Here is a 15,520-nt window from a genome sequence, read left to right as displayed (position 1 = left end):
GCTTTGCATTTTGCATGAGGGCAGTGTAAGAGAAAATGTGGGTGTGTAAATTCTCCAAATGATACAGAATGCGATCACCTCTGTTTCCCCCCCAAAGCTCCCTGGCATCTCCTTCCGAGCATTAGGATGAATCAATAGGTGCCACAACTTTTCCGGTAAAATGTTCAAATGCTTCAGGTCTACCCAAGGCCAGAGTTTAGAAGTCATTAGGATTTAGAAGTAATGCATGGGTGCAACTTAACTGCACTTTGATTATTATTATTTTTTTTTAAAATTCCAGTAAGTAGTAATAACATACATGGCATTTCTCATTAAACATGGTTAAAATATAAAAATAATTTCTCATGAACAGAAGAATCTACATTTGGGATGTCAGGCTAAGCAGACATTCTTTTACAAGTAATTTTGACATGGAGTTTTATTATATATAATTGTTTTAAACCTGCTAATTTTATTTCTACTTAAATAATTTTATGTGAACTTGTTTTTAACATTTATCTGTATCTTAATGAATATTTTGTATTGCTTTATGTAAACTGTTTAGAGGGTTTTATCGATTAAGTGCTATAAAAGATTGTGTTTTACAGTGCTTTTTTTGAAAAAAGGTGGTGGTATTCACCATGAAGTTGCTACAGTAAGTGCCACACTTTTAACTTTTTTTTTTTTAATGCAAGTGCTGCTTGCGTACCCCCAGGAAAAAAAGCCCTGCTGTTTTTTATGGTTTTGTGCTAGTACTGCTTTCGTATTGACTCTTTTAGCGGTTTGTTGCTTGTATTTGAATTTGAATTTGTGACCTGCCTAGAGGATGTGATTAATTGTGTGGCATATAAATGCCAAAAATAAATAAATAACATCTTCCCCAAGACACAGAATGAAAGTGAGGATAACACCCGCACACACACAAACACACACTGAATATCATTTTGCTTGAGTGTGATCGGAAGCTGACAGCTCCTTACTTGTTGCGAGAAGTTGAAATCATACCCATTTTCCACCAAGCCACTGGTGTAAAACTTTGTATTAAAACATGGGAAGCAGCTAACCAAACCTTTAGGCCAAATATCTGTGCAAGATATCCAACACACTTTGCTTCTTTAGAGTTCTTTGGAATCATGGGCGAAAATTAATGGCGGGCAAAGAACTAATGTGTACCAGAAAATGATTCATCCTCTCATCCTTAATAATGAAATAATAATAAAAAAGGGTAGTCAGTGCTGTGGAGTTGTTCCAGCAAGCAGGTCTCCAGGAACTCGGGTTCCCTACAGAATTTCCCTTGATCTTAAAGCTTAACTTGAAACATTTATATGCACAGAGCACCTGACCAAAAGATGTGGTGGAAAGATATTTTTATCACATTGGCTGTATATCTTTCTTAAATAATACATCCCTGCTTTCTTCCCTACTGAGAAAATTGATTCTATTCTCTATAATTTGTATGTGTGTGTGTGTGTGCGCGTGCACTTTTATAAAAGTTTTTAAACAGCAAGACAGTTTTGGCTATCTTCTCCCACTGTGCTCTAATTCCTGGAAAGATGCTCAATCAGAACATGATAACTTTAGCCAGGGCAAAACCTTTAAAAGAAAGAAAGAGGCTAGGCAAATGGCGATTTGTTCTTAAGATCATTTTGCCATCTTGACTGCATATAAACAGAAGCTGCTGCATGTATACTGAACTAAGGGGAATCCAAATTGTTCAAGGAATCCCAATACTGTGCTAAGAAAACCCAAATTCTATGGGCTGGCTAATTTATGCTGATTCAAAATGTTTCTTTGCGTTTACTTCTTTCGATAATTTTGTGTCCAATGAACATTTCCTGGCACCTCAGGTAAGTCAAATTAGATGGATGTCCAGCTATATCACTGGGACTAGACACATCACATCATCCCTCAAGAATGTTCCCCATCGCTCGGGAATAAGGCATATCTGGGTATTATATTAACTGTGTTAAAATCAACTAGTGTAGGAAGCAGGGGTGGAGTCTGCAACTAGTGTCCAGCTCATAGTCCCTCTGATTGTTGATGCTGTAAAGATGGTTTCTAAGTGCAGCTGAAGTCTCCGCATGACCAGGAACCATGAGTTGTCAGGCTTCTTTCTTATTACACGGAGACATTCATCTGAATGCATTTAGAAGCTCTCTTCAGACCTTTGTACTGCTCATGAGAAGGTTAGAAGTGAAGCCAGTGGGAACAGGGACACTGGGAGTGGGTGAGGCAGTATACATGCCCTCATCCCAGGGCATTGATTTTAACACAAATGATGCAACATCTGAATAGAGCTCTTCTAGGAATCTTCTGGGGAAGAGATCAAGCTAGGGTAATAGGTTATGACTCTGCTACCTTGCAATTTCCCTGGAGTTGATTGTATCCAAGACCAACAAGGCATTTAGATGCAGTGAGTAAAGCCCATCAGAATCTATGTTGACCAGTTTAATTAATCAGAAGTTAGGTTTGTCGACAAACACAAGGAACTGCATTCAAGGAAACAGAGGTTGTTTTTTTTTAATTATAATGTTACTTTAATTACATAATTACAGTTATGAAAATACATACATAAACCTTACTATTAAATCATCCTATATTTAAACCCAAATATGTATAGCATAGAAAATATGCAATAGTTGAAAATTTCAACTGTAGCAATGAGTCAGACTTATATCAATGAAAATAATACACACAGTTTAAAATTACATTCATATTTCAGATTCCAGTGATTTATGAACAAGCCTATCTGCTGTACATTGTCTTTTAAATCTCTTACAATATGTAAGATTTATTTACAATGTCACAATCCAAACTTGCTCATATCAGGATGATTTTTCAACTATAGAAAAGCTTCTAATATTTGCCTGAGTTGGTAAAGAAGTACAAAGATAACTCAGATCTTACACAGTACTGGAAGATCAATAATACCAGACAATTGATTTGTGTTTTGAAATGAAAATTCTCTACCCTCCAGAAGATGCAGAATAAAAGCCCAATTGAACCCAGCTGAAGAGCCTTAACATAATAGTTAATTGCACATTTATAGCCCACTTGTAAAATTTATGCAATGGTGTGACTGCTTCAGGTCACAAGGTGGGGTGAAATAAAGATTAACCAATCGTAGCAGGACACACTTTCCCCCCTTAAAATGGAAGACAGATTAGGGTTTGGGTGAAAGAAAGGTTAACCAATCATAGCAAAAGGTATTGTTGATCCTTAAGATGGAAGCAGGGTTGGAAGAAACAAAGGTAACACAGAGCGCTACAAATTATATATAATTTCTACACTTTAACTTCTTGCATTCCTGACCCTCCATGATATGGTCACAGGCAGGGAAAAGCTTCTCATCTGCAGAATGCCAATGGAGAAGGCTAAGATTCTCTAGAAACCTGGGAGTCTGTGTGGGGTTTAAAAACAAACCTGTTGTTTATTTTGAAAAGCACTCATCCACTCTTAACAGGATTAACAATTAATTTTTACATAGCATTTTACAAAAAATAATAATCACTGCATCAAAATGTTCATACTATAAATGCTGGAAACTATTATGGATTCCCGTTCCTTTCAGCTGGGATCTGCATTCATTTGCTGTCTCTAATGCCTTTACTCTTGACCTTTTTCACTGCAGAGCAAAGAGCAAATTGCAAAATGAGGACATGGGGAGAGAGACAAACTGTGTTCCATTAAAGAGAGAAAGTGGGGGGAAAGGTTAACACTGGTTTGCTAAAAAAAGATCTAAAGCCTTGACTCTGAAAAATAGGTTCAGATCTGAGAGTGGAATCCATTTCTCTCTTCCTTGGACAAACTCTGGGGTATTCCTTCAAAGTAGCCCAAAGATGGTACCCAACTCCACACCCTAAGGGGAACTGCTCAAAGTAACCGTTGCTGGAGAGGGTATGGAGAGTTAGGCATGTTTATTTTTCCATATGTGGTGGACATGTCCAGTGATCAAAGAATATTTGGGAAAATATATTTCGTGAAATCCAGCCAATCCTTGGACAGAATTTAATGCCTGACCAACTCATGGCATTGCTCTCTAAATTTGTTGACGAGGGTAAGATTGTTGTTGGTTTTTTTTTTTTTTGTTTTGGTTTTTTTTAAGAAAGACATGTTAAGCTCTTTCTTTGCAGCAACATGCATTGCGGTGGCTCATAATTGGAAGCAGACTAATGGAAACTTGACTGAGCTACGCCCAAGTTTGGCATGGATGGAAAAATTGACAAAGTTAAAATCCAACAAAGATACATTCTGCGCAGAATGGTTGTGACCTCCAGGTATATATCAAATAAAAAGAATGATGGGAGCCCTCCCTTAGCACATGCTTCTACCATATTGTCCTTTTCTTGTCTGATTACATAACATGCCCTTAATACAGCTATTTTTTGTTTATTCACCATAGCATACTGAAACATTTTTACTGGAAAAAACCTCCTTCTTCCATTTTCTTAAATGAAATGATTTTCTTGGTTTCATTTTTACAAGTATATGTAAGCTCCATTTTCCTTTATTTTTATACCTTATATATATATGCTTTATCTTGTCTTGATGTACTTATTTAATTTTGATGGCATGTTGCTGTATATGTCATTTCTTTCTGTACTGAAAATTCCAGTAAAAATATATATTTTTAAAAAATATTAAAAGCATGGCTTAGAAACCTGTTTAACATGGCAAGGAAAAGAAAATGTTTCAGCTTTATTTCATTTATGTATATGAAATATTAATATTGAGTTAATAGTTCCAAGCATCCCTTTCCAGAAAGGATCTATTAGAATTGTTAAAAAGTGCAGTGATGGGTAACAAAACTGGAAAAACTATTGTCAGAGCACTGAGGGCAACTGTTTCTATGGATTAAAGTGGCCATGTAGCCGTCATTGACAATCTACTGAGGTCAGATCAACAGGTACTGTTTGTTGTTTCTTCCATGTGTCAGTTTAGATTGTGGCTGCTATTACCAGGGCTTCACTGCACAGCTTCCTTAGTAGGAATAGCCCTAACATTAGGCAGAGTGGGGCGTCTGCCTCAGGCGGCAGCTGATACAAAACAGCAGCAGTCCAGCCACCATTCTACCTGAGTTATCAAAGAAAGATTCAACAGCCAGTTTGGTCAGATTCTGTACAAGGAGAGAGAGAGAGAGAGAGAGAATAATCTTTTCCTTTGCTTCAGGCAGAAAAAAATGTACGGTATTCTTCCTTAAGTTCCAAAATGTCCTGTCAGAGGAGGTTGAGAAGTCAACATCTCTGGATTTCAAAAAGGATGTAAACATGTTTATTTTGTCAAAAATTAGTGCTGTGATTTGTTGTTAACTGCTGCAACCTGTTAGGAAAAAAGGTGTGGTGTTTAATTCATTTATACAACAAAAATACCTCAGATTGCTGTTAACAGGTCAGAATTGAAATGAACTTGCTCCTAAAGATGCTTCTCAAAAATCTCCTTTGCCATTATTTAAAATAAAAATACTATCCACAAGTCCACTGGGTGCTCAAATCTTCTCTGAATATGAAATGTCACTATTTTAGGCATCCAATGGTTTTTTAATTTCAATGTATGATATATGGCAGCTGATATTTTCTCCATACCTGGGAGTTGATCTATAACAGCGTAACATTTTGTATTCGTCAATCTTGACAGCAGACACGCAATGGTGTACCACAGTGATTTTCAAACTTCTCCATTTCAGGAAAATGTTCCACACTGAGGTTTGTCAAAATCAAAATAGTCAAGAAATGCCAACGAGTCCAAAGCAATAGAATGTCTAATCCTGAGCTGAAAGCATCACATTCAAAATCCGTATTTGGGACTGAAATTTCTAATTCAAAATTGTGAATAGCAAAGTGGGGAAATGGATGAATTTCAAGTATTTGTGGATTCTTGTGTCAGTTCCACGTGAAATGATTACTAGGGTAAGACCATCCCATAGTCATCTGAATTCTAGTAAGTAGATTTCCCAGTATCCGGGTTACTTAAAAGGCTCCTCAGATGTGTTGGAACCTTCTGTGGGATCCAAAGCCTCTTCCTCAGATGCCATCATGGTCTCTGTTAGACTGACTCCTGACACCCACAGTGATGCCCAGTAAAGAAATCTGAACATGTTCCACATTTTAAAAGCCAGAGTTATTGCTGGCACTGTGACAGGCCAGCAGGAGCAGGCTGAAAATACCTCACCAAGTTTCAATTAAGAATGATTTCCCATATCATAATTTTTATCATTGCTTTAATTTTGTACTGATTGGTTCCACTTGTTTTGTAGGGTTTGTGATGCATAAAGAATAATAAGTTTTCAGGTTTCGTTATGGGTTTCAGCCACTCTTATTGACAATTTAATCCGAAGAAGACAACATTACAGGAAATATTACTAGCCTGTTACCTATGTGCATGAAGTCATGTACAATATTTTTCTCAATTGCTTCACTGTTACATTAAATATAATCTAATATACTATTCTGTATTTCTCCACAGTTATTTACAAATACACATTTCGGAATATAGTAACGATACTCACCGTAGTCAGGAAACCAGGAATAATCTTTGTTCTTCTACCATATTAAGAGCTTCTGAAACTTTTACAAAATTACTTAGCAAAGACCAATAGTGACACCCAGTGACCATTAGGAGCACATCTACAAACTGCAAGCAAATGTTGTGCATTGTATTATAACTTGAAACAAAATAATTGCAGTGCTCAAGTGCAGAAAAAAAGGCACCCTGTGAAAAGAGAAGGACACCCACAGTTTTGTTGCATTTGTCATAATATTTTTAAATAATCCCCAAGATACGCAGGATGGGTGCCTAAATGCTGGAAAGCAACAAAGTCACAATGAGGTTAAGAATCTTGAAATCAAAGAAATCTCCATGGGATCATGGCTTACAAGCCTTTTTAGACCAAGGAGCCCACAGGTTAGGGATACTGGTAAAACATGAGAAGGAAGACAATTTTATAGATGTGATGAGAGGCAAATACTTAGGGTTGCATACCAGCTGAGGACAGAAGTAGCTGAAAGATCATTGCGTTCCTTTAAAAAAGTTTTGCCTTTTTTCCTATGTTTAATTTGCTCTTCCAGTTTCCAGAGCCAGAGGTGGTATAGTCACACAAGGGTGTGGGAGACTATACATGAGAATAACCTTATTAATGTTTTACATTTTGTTCATTTGTACATGACTGAGAACCATAATAAACAGTTCATAACAAAACAACATCTATGACCTTGCTTGCGCTAATAGGACTTTTAATGTGTGCTGTACTTGTTCTTTTTAAGGAGATGCAAACCATCTTGACTTATTCTGTGTTCAGTGTATCTTTGGACCAAACTACACATTGCATTAATGATGCGGTTTACCCTTTAAAGCAAAGAGGAGCTGTTGTCCCCAAGGCAAGTATGCAGATGTGGGGGACCACAACATGGAGCAAGAGGTTAAAGCCCACAGCTTCCAAGCCGGGGTTCCAACCTGTTTGTAAAAAGAAAATAATGCACTTACGTGATTAACAGAATGTGTGGTTTGGCCCTGTGCTGTTGGAAGCTGTTCTGGGGATGTTACCTATGAATGGAATCTCTCCTTAGGAGGACCAATGCTTCTATTGCACAGAGTGAGGCAGAGCCACATAGCAGATCTCACACTAATACATGACTTTTTGTGTGTGACAGCACTCACAGGTATGAAGTACCATCCCCTCTTTCCCTGCTTCTTATGGCAGTCATTTTGCACTAGCACCTATGACACTTTCTGCATATAGGAGTTCCAGCATCTTGTTTTTTGTACCAATCCCCCCAACTACATGCACACACACAACAAAAACAGATAGGCAGACTTTAGCAAAGTTTCACAATATGTACGTGGAATCTATGCTATCACAAAACAAATTCCAATAAGCTAACAAGCTTTTACCTGTATTCTAGGAAACTGAAGGTGATTCTGCGTTCTCGTTGGCACTGCATTAACCAGCTGTTCATCCAATGCAATTATTTTGCAAGTGTTCAACATCAATTACATTCTCTGTTTTGCACACGGCTTCCCCATTTTATTTTAAAAACAAAAGTGTTAATGGGGGGGCATGGGGTGTGTATAACAGAGAAAGTAGAAATGCTTCTGGCATGAGTCAAGGTTTTAGCCTGCAGGCAAAACATGAAATAGCTGTTAAAAGTGAGGGGACCAAAAGGAAAAAGAGAGATAGCAAAAACAACCATCCCAGGAACCTCTGCTAATGACCACCATTTGTCCTCCTGTGACAAGTGCTGTAACTAATAGCACATGACAAAGTGTGTGTTATGGGCTTTAAAACCGGAAATTGAGGGACATCCTTGTTGGAAGACTAAGTGATTTTAGTATATGAGTGAATTCACGATGAAATCATACAAGGGTCTAAATCAGAGATGGGGAACCTGTTTCATCACACGCAGCTCCCTAGAATACCAGGGGCATCGCGGGCCCCACAGCACCAGGGACTGCGCTCAGGAGCCCTCCTCACCTGACCATTCCACAGCTAGGCAAGAGGATCGCTGAAAGGATCACCTGCTAACGTGCTATTGATGTCCAGCACTTGGACTAAAATGAAATTATATTTGTCTCTGTGTCTTTTAAAATTACTTCTAAAACAGAGCTAGCTGTTTTCTCACTGCCTGAAATTTGGGGAGAGAGTGTGTGTGTGTGTGTGTGTGTGTGTGTGTGTGTGTGTGTCTGATTCCTTGACAGGATGTAGTAGAATGCCAGAAAAGGCCAGTTCCCAGGAAAACAGTGAGTCACAGAAGCAGAAAAGCAACTGAGTTTTTCATTGGAAATGGTGGAAGACAACAGATTGGAACAGCAAAACAAATGAAAAGCTAATACATGAAGCAAAATGAACCTGATTTTTAAGAACTAAAATATGAAGCACTGAGGCTTTCAGTCTTAAAACGAATGGAAGAAACAAGTGTACTTTTTCCGGCATATGTATATTGTCAATTTTCTATTGCCTCTGGAGACCAAAACCTAACTTGTTTACTCACATACATTCTCTGATCTATAGGTTGTGTCTATAATTGTGTCTAGCATCTCAGGTTTTTTTATTATCAGCGTGATCATCCCAAATCCTTTTGTGCTCCAGCGCATGCATAGGAAATGCCAGGACGGGGGGGGGGGGGACTGAGAAATTTTGGGAGTTTTACTTTTGGGGAGTTAGTCTCACAAACTACAAATCCCACTGTTCTCTTGCTCTCCCTCCCCCCATCTTATAGAGGGGTGTGACAAAGTTGTGGTTTACTGTTCAGAGTGCTTCCTGGTTTTGCCATAACATTACTTTTGTTTAGCTCAAAGAAATTTCACAAGCTCCTATTACAATCCAATGAAAAATATTCAGTATAGTACTGTGAAGAACGTATAGTTCTGTGAAGAGTGGCAGGAGCAGTGGCTGTGAATGGCTGGAGTAGCACATTAAATATTCATCTTGATTATTAATTTTACATTGTAATTTTTATTATTATAATTTATATATAAATTCAAGTTGTAAGCCAATAGAATACAACGCAAGAAAGAAAAGAAGCAAGAAAAATACAACGAAAACCCATGCAGCATCTAGCACTAAGTGGTCCATCATGAACATCAGGAATTTTTCAATGGTCTATAGGGAAAGGAAGTTTGGGAAATTGCTGGTCTAATATACAGGCAGTGTCCGAATTGTGTGGAGTGGGAGGGTTATGTTCTGGAGGTTCTCCATGCAATCAAAGGGGCAGGAGGGCAGAGCTAATGCAATTCCCATTCCTGAAATCACATAGCTCTGCCCTGGCCCACCCTGACATCCAAGTCTGCTAACCAAAAACCTACATGTAGGCTCCTCTCAGAGTAGGAACGCTCACATATAATACATAAAGGCAGCTACTCACTTCACGCTATAGTTCATTTTGGAATTCGCGTCCTATTGCATCCTCTTTATCAAGAGCGTTTTAAGCTGATTGAGTGAAAGTGTCTCCCTTTTTAAAATGATTTGTTTACTACCATTTGCCAGGCAAGAGTTTCCCACAATCTCTCACTTTCTCTTCATGCAATTTCGCCATCATTCCAGATATAATATAGGGGGTTGACAAAAACCAACAGCCATACAAAAACTAGGCGCTTAGCCAGACATTTTAAACTTTGAACTCTGCTAAAAGGGTAAATGTTTCACACAGCACAGCCTCTCCCTTCTTCCTCTTTTCCTCAAGCTACACAGAGTTTTGTCAAGAAACGGACTAATTAATGTCCTGGATGGAACAATTTCAGCAATAAATAGTATTCCTGGAAAGCTTGGGTTAGAATAACGCTGATTAGTATCTTACTTCTTATTAAAAACAACAACAACAACCCAAAGTTTCTACTCCAAGAGTAGCCAACACAGGCCACACTAACACGATACAGTCAGCTCCATGGGTGGGTGGGTGGTTGATCAGAGGCATCCATTAAATTCTGAGCCAGCCCCACTGCTGTCATGTGATGGCATCAAGGCAGGGCTGAGGATGTGTCAATGGAATCACCACTATGTTAAAGTCTTGTTGGGCAGTGGCTGGGGGTCAGGATTGCATCCTAAACCTTGCCCTGCATGGATATTCCAGTCAAAATTTTCAGCCCCATTTTTCTTACTTTTCACATTTTAAATCTTTAATGAGCTTGCTTACCCAACTGAGAAAATCTGTAAGTCAAGTAAGTGTTTTTCAGATGTAAAGGTAAAGGGTAAAGGGACCCCTGACCATTAGGTCCAGTCATGGCCGACTCTAGGGTTGCAGCGCTCAAATTGCTTTATTGGCTGAGGGAGCCAATGGGTCATGTGGCCAGCATGAATAAGCCGCTTCTGGCGAACCAGAGCAGCACACAGAAACGCCGTTTACCTTCCCGCCGGAGCGGTACCTATTTATCTACTTGCACTTTGATGTGGTTTCAAACTGCTAGGTTGGCAGGAGCAGGGACCGAGCAACGGGAGCTCACCCCGTTGCAGGGATTCGAACCGCCGACCTTCTGATCAGCAAGTCCTAGGCTCTGTGGTTTAACCCACAGCGCCACCCGCATCCCTCTTTTTTTCCAGATGTATACGCAGCTATTTATTTAATGAATTTCTACCTGGCCTTTTTGAGAAAGCTTCTCAACAAAGAAGCTTACAACAACATTTAAAGCCACAACAATATTAGAATATATAGTAATAAAATACTAATTCCATTACTACTCTAATACAAAAACCAGCAGCCAGCATAAAGCAATATAAACCTTCAGATGGCAATTGACTTAGAATCTCAGTTGATAATATTTGTACATTATAATGGACAATAATTGCAAATTCTGTAATAATAAAATAATAATAATAATAATAATAATAATAATAATAATAATAATAATTTATTATTTTTACCCCGCCCATCTGGCTGGGTTTCCCCAGACACTCTGGGCGGCTTCCATAGAAACCAAATATACACTAAAATATCACAGATTAAAAACTTCCCTGAACAGGGCTGCCTGGCTTCTGAATGTCAGGTAGAACAGAACAGCTGGCTTCTGAATGTCAGGTAGTTATTTATCGCTTGGACATCTGATGGGAGGACGTTCCACAGGGCGGGCGCCACTACCGAGAAGGCCCTGCCTGGTTCCCTGTAGCTTTGCTTCTCGCAATGAGGGAACCGCCAGAAGGCCCTCGGCGCTGGACCTCAGCGTCCGGGCAGAATGATGGGGGTGGAGACGCTCCTTCAGGTATACTGGGCCAAGGCCGTTTAGGGCTTTAAAGGTCAACACCAGCACTTTGAATTGTGCTTGGAAACGTACTGGGAGCCAGTGTAGGTCTTTCAAGACCGGTGTTATGTGGTCTCGGCGGCCGCCCCCAGTCATCAGTCTAGCTGCCACATTCTGGATTAGTTGTAGTTTCCGAGTCACCTTCAAAGGTAGCCCCACGTACAGCGCATTGCAGTAGTCCAAGCGGGAGATAACTAGAGCATGCACCACTCTGGCAACACAATCAGCGGGCAGGTAGGGTCTCAGCCTGCGTACTAGGTGGAGTTGGTAGACAGCTGCCCTGGATACAGAATTGACCTGCGCCTCCATGGACAGCTGTGAGTCCAAAATGACTCCCAGGCTGTGCACCTGGTCCTTCAGGGGCACAGTTACCCTATTCAGGACCAGGGGCACAGTTACCCTATTCAGGACCAGGGAGTCCTCCACACCAGCCCGCACCCTGTCCCCCAAAAACAGTACTTCTGTCTTGTCAGGATTCAACTTCAATCCATTAGCCGCCATCCATCCTCCAACCGCCTCCAGGCACTCACGCAGGACCTTCACCGCCTTCACTGGTTCTGATTTGAAAGAGAGGTAGAGCTGGGTATCATCTGCATATTGATGGACACCCAGTCCAAACCCCCTGATGATCTCTCCCAGCGGCTTCATATAGATGTTAAAAAGCATGGGGGAGAGGACGGAACCCTGAGGAACCCCACAAGTGAGGGCCCAGGGGTCTGAACACTCATCCCCCCCCCCCACTTTCTGAACACGGCCCAGGAGGAAGGAGCGAAACCACTGTATAACAGTGCCCCTAGCTCCCAGCCCCTCTAGACGGTCCAGAAGGATGTTATGGTCGATTGTATCAAAGGCCGCTGAGAGATCCAGCAGAACTAGGAAACTCTCACCTTTGTCCCTAGCTCGCCGGAGATCATCAACCAGTGCGACCAAGGCAGTTTCAGTCCCATGATGAGGCCTGAATCCCGATTCGAAGGGATCCAAATGGTCCGCATCCTCCAGGCGACCCTGGAGTTGTTCAGCAACCACACGCTCAATCACCTTGCCCAAGAATGGAAGATTTGAGACTGGGCGATAGTTGGCCATACTGGCCGGGTCTAAAGATGGTTTTTTAAGAAGCGGTTTAATGACCGCCTCTTTCAGTGGATCTGGGAATGTTCCCTCACAGAGGGAAGCATTCACCACCCCGCAGAGCCCATCGCCCAGCCCTTCCCGGCTTGCTTTTATTAGCCAGGATGGGCAAGGATCAAGGAGACAGGTGGTTGGTTTCACGCGTCCAAGCAGCCTGTCCACATCCTCGGGGGTAACGGATTGAAATTGATTCCATACAACTTGACCAGACAGAGCTCTAGCACTCTCCCGCCCAGCCCTGCTCCCACGGTGGTGTCTAGCTCCTTCCGAATATGAGTGATTTTATCTGCAAAAAACTTTGCAAAATCGTTGCAGGAGATCTTGAGGTCTTTACAAGGCCCCGGTGGTAAAGGTGGTTCCGTTAAATTGCGAACCACCTGAAAGAATCTCCTGCTACTATTTTCTGCAGATGCAATAGAGGCGGTGAAGAAAGTCTTCTTCGCCGTCGCTATCGCCACTTGGTAGGCTCGACGCTGAGCTCTAACCTGTGTCCGGTCAGATTCGTAGTGAGTTTTCTGCCACCGATGCTCTAGCTGTCTCAGTGATTGTTTCATCACCCTCAGCTCCGAAGAAAACCACGGGGCTATCCGGGCTCCATGCAATCGGAGAGAGCGCTTCGGAGCCAGACAGTCGATAGCCCTGGTTAACTCCGCATTCCAGCGGGCCACCAGGGAATCAGCTGAAAGGCCATCAACACGGGGTAAAACATCCCCTACCACTCTCTGGAAACCATTTGGATCCATTAAGTGGCGGGGGCGGACCATCCGAATAGGTCCCACCTCCCTGCAGAGGGGAAGGGTCGCAGAGAAGTCCAGTTGCACCAGGAAGTGATCTGACCATGGCACTTCTTTTGTTTCACTTTTACTTAGTGTCAGATAACCGACGTCACTAGAGGTGAACACCAGGTCTAAGGCATGTCCATGACTATGAGTTGGGCCAAACTTATTCAGAGACAGCCCCATGGAGGCCATGCTTTCCACGAAGTCCCGAGCAGCCCCTTGTAAGGTTGTGTTGGCATGGATGTTAAAATCCCCAGGACAACCAAACTAGGTGTCTCCAGGAGAAAATCTGCCACGACCTGAAGCAGCTCGGACAGGGAATCCTTGGTGCAGCGGGGAGGTCGGTACACCAAAAGGAATCCTGTACTGCCCCTATTGCCCAACTTCCAGAACATGCACTCAGAAAACTGGATCTTCCCAGTAGGATGCCTGGTGCAAGCTAGTGACTTCCTAAAAATCACTGCAACCCCCCCCCTGCCCACATGACCTGGGTTGCTGTGCGTAAGAGAAACCTGGTGGGCAAGCAGCGGCAAGGACAGGCCCATCTGCTTCCTCCAACCAGGTCTCTGTTTCACACATGCCAGGTCAAATCCTCCATCCACAATCAGGTCGTGGATGGCAGTGGTTTTGTTCATCATTGACCTGGCATTACACAGCAGCACCTTCAGGTCATGTGGGTTTCCCCTGTTGATTCCAGTATCCATCCGGTCAAGGCCAGACCCGGAGGCAGGGATAGTCTTCAAACAACGACTAAACCTGCCTCCTCGGTAATGACATGGTCTGATCTTAACGTAACTCCGCCTCCTGCCCATGATCACCGAGATCAGATGTCCCAGTGCTTCCGCCCCTGTGGAACTTGTCCCAGCCATTGTGTTGGCTGGGGCCCCACTCCCAGGCAGCCCTGATCCCGCCCCTTAAAAACAAAACACAAACTATACAGAACCAATAAAACAACAACAACAAAAGGAACAGAACAATTATACTAAAATTAATCCCCAACCAAATATCCATCCCACCCACCCACCCCCAACAAAGGGAAAAAGGGAAAAAAGAAATAAAAATTTAAATTGCCATCGACTGCTTGAGGACATTTTAAAGCACATTAACCACCTGGAACAGGGAAGCAATGGCAGAACACTTCCCACACTTCCCCAAAAGTTTGTTCCAAATAAGGGCCTGGGCCAGTTGGAAGGGAGCAGGCCCTGTAGTCCTCACCCAGCCTGTATGTCTGAGCCTCTGAATACTCAGCAACTACATGGAGACAGGTTAATTACATTGTGTAAATAGATACAAATGGCATGTAATTCTTTTTTACTGTTGCAACAGCGAAGTGGATTTGTGTCACTTTTTCAAAAACAGAAGCACTTGGAATTGTAGACACAGATTGTTTCTTTTAGGAAGCTCAGAAGAAGAAACTTGTTTCAACAACATTCCTCCAGGAACTGAACATTCTAATGCCACGTTTTTGCAGAAGAACAAAGACGTTTGCCCTGTGCAAAGACATTTGCCCCGAAGTGCTTCATTCTGCATTGTTTTGGCTGCATAAATGCTTGCTGTTTTTTCTAAAAGGCTTTACTGCCTGTTTGAATCTCATATGCTTCAAATGGGTTGTGGTTACCCTACAAAAATGCTGGAAGGCTGCGCAGTGGTACTAAGGAGTGTCATTCAGCCAACTGACACTTTTCCTTCCTGGGTTCTCTATGAGAGCAAAACTGAGATCAAGGAGGAGAAAGCAGACAGCCTGGAGTCCTGGACCACCCCTTGAAGTTGTTTTAAGTAAGAAGACAGGAGGGCTTGACGGAATCAAGCCAGGTTGGTGTCCTATTTGCCCACTGGACCAGCCCCCATTGGTTTTAGGCACCCCACAATATTATGTGTGTTTCCATCAGTATCTCCACAATCAGAGCCAG

General features: G+C 41.8%; 1 long non-coding RNA gene across 1 annotated transcript in view; it reads right to left on the bottom strand.

The window, feature by feature from the left end:
* Positions 1–2,489: 2,489 nt before the first annotated feature.
* LOC308485550 overlaps positions 2,490–15,520 on the bottom strand; it is a 40,334-nt gene continuing 27,303 nt past the window's right edge. The window contains exons 3-4 of the long non-coding RNA XR_013990603.1: positions 6,485–6,609; positions 2,490–5,298 (exon numbers count right to left, since the gene is read on the bottom strand). This is a non-coding gene — a long non-coding RNA (uncharacterized lncRNA). The remainder of the gene's footprint in view (positions 5,299–6,484; positions 6,610–15,520) is intronic.

Source organism: Podarcis pityusensis, assembly GCF_964106645.2.
Source record: "Podarcis pityusensis genome assembly, chromosome: 9".
NCBI lineage: Eukaryota > Metazoa > Chordata > Lepidosauria > Squamata > Lacertidae > Podarcis > Podarcis pityusensis.
This window is presented reverse-complemented; position numbering and strand designations above follow the sequence as displayed.